General features: G+C 43.4%; 1 long non-coding RNA gene across 2 annotated transcripts; it reads right to left on the bottom strand.

Annotated features, from left to right (window-relative positions):
• Positions 1-1,245: 1,245 nt before the first annotated feature.
• Positions 1,246-5,380, bottom strand: LOC123329087. Of its 2 annotated transcripts, none has more exons than XR_006544233.1 (2): positions 5,093-5,380; positions 1,246-1,766 (listed from the first exon to the last, which is right to left on the bottom strand). It is a non-coding gene; the product is annotated as an uncharacterized LOC123329087 (long non-coding RNA). The 2 variants fall into 2 exon arrangements; XR_006544234.2 differs by lacking the exon at positions 5,093-5,380 and adding an exon at positions 2,220-2,420.
• Between the last annotated feature and the right edge of the window lie 1,502 nt (positions 5,381-6,882).

Raw genomic sequence — 6,882 nt, 5'->3', positions numbered from 1 at the left:
AACAATTTTATTCAGAAAACCAGCAGACTGAGAAGATGGCAGATTAATGTTTCAAAATAACCATCTTGTTGGGGTCTGGATAGATTCTTTTATAGAATTCTAGATTCTTTTATAGAATAGAGATGGGGAGGAGGTGAGGAAGTTCGTACGTCTTGCAAATATCTACCGGGATGGTCAGCTTCAGGAAGCTGATATGGTAATTTCTTTCTTGCAGCCTTTCACAGGTGGACAGGGTCAGGATATCTCCCTGACTAAAGGCATTTTGGTTTAGCATTCAGGCAGAGGGTCAGGGTTCCCCGAGGCAGGCCATTATGTATGGGCCGTATCCTCTTAGTGAACAAAAGCAATAAGAAGCAAAGTTTAAATGGAAAAAAAAAAAAAGGATCCAATATGTAGTCAGATTTTGCTCTTCCCTGTAACAAAATGGTCAAATCACATTGCCTCTCAGCCTCAGACATGGCTTCCCCTACCTAAAACTGTGGTCCACAGATCTGGAAGGGTTTGGTTACACCTTCTTTGGGGCCTATTCATTTCTTGATAAACATTTTAAAAATTGTTTTCATTCCGATGAAAAAGTATAAAGTTAAAATAAGAACTGACTCATCTGAATGCTTATAACCCAGTGTTGACAGGTGACATGAGCATCCACATCAGTTTCTGTGTTTGCTCATCCCCTGTAGAGCCATTTTTAAAGTGGTGATTTTTCTTAAACTTGTGCTTAGAGTTCCAAGAGAACTTGTTGTTGTTTCATCCAAGTCGTGTCCAGCTCTTTTGCAAACCCATGGACTGTAGCCCACCAGGCTCCTCTGTCCTATAGATTTTCCGGGCACGAATACTGGAATGGGTTGCCATTTCCTTCTCCAGGGGATCCAACCCGCATCTCCTGCATTGGCAGGCGGATTCTTTACCACTGAGACATCTAGGAAGCTCCTAAGGGACTTTGCTGCTGCTACTAAGTCGCTTCAGTCATGTCCAACTCTGTGCAACCCCATAGACGGCAGCCCACCAGGCTCCCCCGTCCCTGGGATTCTCCAGGCAAGAACACTGGAGTGAGTTGCCATTTCCTTCTCCAATGCATGACAGTGAAAGTTGAAAGTGAAGTCACTCAATTGTGTCCAACTCGTAGTGACCCCATGGACTACAGCCTACCAGGCTCCTCCGTCCATGAGATTTTTCAGGCAAGAGTACTGGAGTGGGGACCTTAGATTGAGTGAAATAGTGGAGCCAATTTTTTATCCATTATGCCATTTAGGCACAAAATGGTGATTTTCAAAATGGAGCCACATTTTAGAGATTATTCGAGGACTGAATATAATCTTGCCTAGGGGTAGATGATGCTTTTAGAACCATCTCCACTGTTCAGAGCTTCGATGGGTGTTAGTTAGATATGCTCTGTGAAATACCCAGTGGGGCTATTTGCTTTATCCTATGAGTTGGATTTTCATTTTCCGAAGGTTCCAGAAGGCTGCGAGTTTGTCAAGAGCTTGCTCTGCATGCTGCGGATTTCAGAGCTTTGTGAAACGTTTCCCCACACTCCCCAGTCCTTCCTCCTACTCTTGTTATCTGTTCTCAGTCTGGTGACTAAGTTTTCTGAATTAGAAGGTACAATCTTCAGCAGAACAGTCACCCTCCTCCGTTTTCTGGCTCCTCGTGGCTGCGCTTCAGCTCCGGATCACTGTGTTTCTTCCCTCATTTCCTTCTGGTTTTAAGATAATCTGATGTTGTCATTGTTCCTTCCCCAGGAGTACTAGCAACTTGAGCTTCAACTACAGGGTGGAGACAGAATGCAAATAGAAATAAAGAGCACAATAAATGTATTGCATTTGAATCACCCCCAAACCACCCACCACCCCAGTCTGTGGAGAAATTGTCTTCCACGAAACTGGTCCCTGATTTCAAAAAAGTTGGGGACCGCTACACTAAAGGATAGGTTGACTTTTTAACTGGGATATCCGTCTCAGGGGTTATGTGTCATATACTTTCTCTCTGTTTTGCCTGCCTCCCAGTTCTTCCCCTGTATCTGTCTCTGTTTCTTTCTTGCCCTCATGCACATGCTCCAGAGAAGTGTCAGGTAAATCATGTAGATCACTTCTAACTCCTAATTTCTATCCTACAAAACACCTGGAAAAAAATAAAAGCAATTATAAAACTTCAAACTCGCAAGTACTCTCCCATGGATCTTCACACACAGTGTCTGCTGGCACTTTTAAGAAACCCACCTCTGCCATTCAGGCAAAAGAGAACATTCCCTGGCACCTCTCTGCAGAGAGCTCCGTTTAACTCTGAAAACTCACTCATTTTGTATTTTTCACCCCAGGATTTCAGCCATGGGAGGAAGATAAACCACACTCACTCTGGCTTGAGTGAAAAATGTTGGTGGGTACAGTTAACTTCACCTGAGCCAGGTGCCCACCCTGAAGTTAATCAACTGGGACCAGGGAAAGGGGCATTTTGTCTCAGAGCAGTAGCTCCCATGTGGACCCAGGGCAGGACAGGCAGGGATGGGAAGGAGCCAGAGGCTACCAGGAAGGTCATCTCAGGCATCTGTTTCATCTATGTCCCTGTATGTGAAAATCTCAAACATTATGTGTATGTATGTGACATCTCAAACAGGTGTCAAACATTACTATACCTAATTTACAAATAAGGAAAGATTCTTGGAGAAGTTAAGCCACACAGATGGTAAATGATTGGTCCGATCAATTGCTGAGTCAAAGTTTATCCCATTCCCACTGTGACATGACACACACAATATTTAATTGTAGATGAAAATTGAGTTGCTTTAGTAAAATAAAAACGTTCTTTTTTAAGATTTACTTATTTTTGGCTGTGCTAGGTTTTCATTGCTGAGTGCAGGCTTCCTCTAGTTGCAGCAAGTGGGGGCTATTCTAGTTGTGGGACACAGGCCTCTCATTGCAGTGGCTTCTCTTGTTACAAAGCACAGGCTCTAGGGCAGGCAGGCTTCAGCAGTTGTGGCTCCTGGGCTGTAGAATACCAGCTCAGAAGTTGTGGCATACGGTCTTTGATGCCCAGCAGCATGTGGAATATTCCCAGACCAGGGATTGAACCTGTGTTCCCTGCATTGACAAGTGGATTCTTAACTACTGGACCACCAGGGAAGTCCAAATAAAGACATTCTTAACCAACTGTTATCCAGTACTCTTCACTGAACTTCACTAAAAGTCACCACTGACTTACTTGTTGGTTCCTTTTATTCTGTGCCTTGCTGTGCTGTGCTTAGTCACTCAGTTGTGTCTGACTCTTTACAACCCCATGGACTGAAGCCCACCAGGCTCCTCTGTCCATGGGGATTCTCCAGCTAAATATCCTGGAGTTGTGATTACATAAATCAAAGCAAGATGCTCTATGACCCACCTCCTGGAATAATGGGGGGAAAAAACAAAAGTAAACAAGTGGGACCTGATTAAACTTAAAGATTTTGCACAGCAAAGGCAACTATAAGCAAGGTGAAAAGACAACCCTCAGAATGGAAGAAAATAATCACAAATGAAACAACTGACAAAAGATTAATTTCCAAAATTTACAAGCAGCTCATACAACTTAATGCCAGAAAAACAAACAACCCAATCAAAAAGTGGGGAAAAGGCCTAAACAGACACTTCTCCAAAGAAAACATACAGATGGCTAACAAACACATGAAAAGATGCTCAATATCGCTCATTATTAGAGAAATGCAAATTAAAACTACAATGAGATATCACCTCACACCTCACACCTCACACATTCTGATGATGGTCAGAATGGCCATTATCAAAAAGTCTACAAACAATAAATGCTGGAGAGGGTGTGGAGAAAAGGAACACTCTTGCACTTTTGGTGGGAATGTAAATTGATACAGACACTACGGAAGACAGTGTGGGGATTCCTCAAAAAACTAGAAATAAAGCACCATATGATCCAGCAATCCCACTCCTAGGCATATACCCCGAGGAAACCAAAACTGAAAAAGGCACATGTATCCCATCCTTCATTGCAGCACTATTTACAATAGCTAGAACATAGAAGCAACTTAGATGTCCATCGACAGATGAACGGATAAAGCAGCTGTGGTACATATACACAATGGGATATTACTCAGCCATAAAAACGAACACATTTGAGTCAGTTCTAGTGAGGTGGATGAATCTAAAGCCTATTTAGAGTGAAGTAAGTCAGTAAGAGAAAGATAAAGATCGTATGCTGCTGCTGCTGCTAAGTCGCTTCAGTCATGTCCGACTCTGTGCGACCCCATAGACGAAAGCCCACCAGGCTCCCCCGTCCCTGGGATTCTCCAGGCAAGAATACCAGAGTGTGTTGCCAGTTCCTTCTCCAATGCACGCACACATGCTAAGTTGCTTCAGTCGTGTCTGACTCTGTGCAACCCCATGGATGGCAGCCCAACAGGCTCCTCCGTCCACAGGACTCCCCAAGCAAGAATACTGGAGTGGGTTGCCGTTTCCTTCTCCATAAATATCGTATACTAATGCATATATACAGAATCTAGAAAAATGTTACTGAAGAATTTATTTGCAGGACAGCAGTGGAGAAACAGACATAGAGAATAGACTTACGGACATGGGGAGAGGGAAGGAGAGGGTGAGATGTATAGAAAGAATAACATGGAAACTTACATTACCATATGTAACATAAATAGCCAATGGGAATTTGCTGTATGGCTCAGGAAACTCAAACAGGGGCTATGTATCAACCTAGAGGGGTGGGATGGGGAGGGAGATGGCAGGGAGTTTCAAAAGGGAGGGGACATATGTATAGCTATGGCTGATTCATGTTGAGGTTTGACAGAAAACAACAAAACTCTGTAAAGCAATTATCCTTCAATTAAAAAATAAATTAATAAAAAAAAAAGAATCCTGGAGTTGCCATGCCTTTCTCCAGAGGATCTTCCCAACCCAGGGATTGAAGCCAGGCTCCTAAAGTGCAGGTGGATTCTCTACCAGCTGAACTACCACGGAAGCCCTCCTTTTATACTAAACCCACATAATATGTTGTTAGAGCTACAAGGACCTCTCCACCCAACCCTGTGGAAGTCCCAGCTACCTTCAGTCTGCACATCATCATCCTTACATCCTACCTCTAAGCTCTCAGTTCTTGAACCACCTGAATTCCCACAACCTTCTCCTTCTCTCATGTTCCACCCCATCACAATACCAGATAATGTGTCACTCCATCTGCCTCCTTTATGAAACCTGAAATCCACACCTTGTGTTCTTTGCTGCACCTGGCCCCGGTCCCTCAGGTGTTCCTGCCGCAGCTGCCACCGTCTCCCTCAGACACCTGCTCCCTTCATCTCCCCACCCCAACTGCCTTCACCTCCTCTGGTCCTCTCTCACCTCCCTATTCACACAAGAACACATGCTTCTTCATGTCAAATACTCTCTTCCAGTTTCCTGCAGCCCTTATGGTCTTCCCATCATGCTCAGCTTCAAACCCACTGGATTGTTTGCATTCTCCACTCACTCCTGCCCTTTGGAAACAATCACAAAAAGTACAGATTGGCAAAACCAGGCATTAACTCCTGAGTACTCATTGTCCCTTTCTCCACAGTGGTTATTTCAAGACTTGGCTGTTTTTCTAGGTTTTTCTACCCAACAGCATTTTCTTCTCTCTCAGCATGTGGCCTTACCTTCTTCTGAGGGAAAATCAAAGCTTGTTTTAATGACCATTATCTTACCTTCCCAAGCTTCCCAGGTGGTACTAGTGGGAAAGAACACACCTGCCAATACAGGAGACGTAAGAGATGTGACTTGGATCCCTGGGTTGGAAAGATCCCCCGGAGGAAGGTATGGCAACCCACTCCAGTATTCTTGTCCGGAGAATGCCATGGACAGAGGAGTCTGGCGGGCTGCAGTCCGTGGGGTCACAGACACAACTGAAGCAACCTAGCATGCAAAACTTACCTTCCAACATGAAAAGCTGTGATCTTCATGTATTTTTATTAAACCTTTATCACAGAGGAATGCCCCTTTCTCCCTGACCTTGGGGAGCAAATCCCCTCCTTTTCAGACAGCACAGTCTACATATTTTCTTCTTTCTTGCCCAACTCTCCCATGTCTTCCTATTTTCTAGTTCCTTTTTATCAGACTTTTGAAAAATCCTCAGTTCTACTCATCAAAACCAAACAAAGCACATACCTTCCTTCTTTAGACTGGTTCTAGTCTCTCACTCATAGAATATGATCTTCTCGAAGAGAAATGGTATATTTCCCCGCCATAGTTCCTGCTCTTAATAGAAATATTTATTTATAAATGTGATAAAATGAAAGAATGCATATACTAGTTCATATGCTTCTATTGATGAATAAGGAAACTGAGTATAGATTATTATCCAGGTTTATCTAGTGACAAACCAGGTTTCATGTCCCCAATACCTTATTTAGTCAATTGATAGAAGCATAGATATTCAAATAAAATATATAACATGATTTGTACTTAGTTTGGGTGCTTTTGAGATACACATTCTTGGAGTAGCTAAAGAATAACATCTTGCATGGATACAATGAGCTGATTCAGGATTTAATAGAGTTAAAGCAATTCCTCCCAAGTTCTTATAGAAAGACTATCATCAATACATCAGCCAGAACCTCTTGAAGTCCATGTCAGAGCAGGATGCTCCTGCCTCTGCTCAAAATCCTGCAACGCTTCCTGTCTCACACAGAATAAACACCCGTACCCTGATTGTCACATCCAGGGCTCTTCAAGGTCAAACCTTCCTTCTCCAACCCGATCTCTGCACTGTCCATCTGTCTGAAGATGCCAGGCTTGTTCCCACCAGGAATGATAAACAGTTGGGCCGATCAGCTTCTGAATCTAAGTTTACCCTATTTCCACAATGATCGACACAAAGCAGGGCTTAGTTGGAGAT

This window comes from Bubalus bubalis, chromosome 14 (genome assembly GCF_019923935.1).
Source record: "Bubalus bubalis isolate 160015118507 breed Murrah chromosome 14, NDDB_SH_1, whole genome shotgun sequence".
NCBI lineage: Eukaryota > Metazoa > Chordata > Mammalia > Artiodactyla > Bovidae > Bubalus > Bubalus bubalis.
The sequence above is the reverse complement of the archived record's forward strand: the minus strand, read 5'-3'. Positions and strand labels throughout refer to the sequence as shown.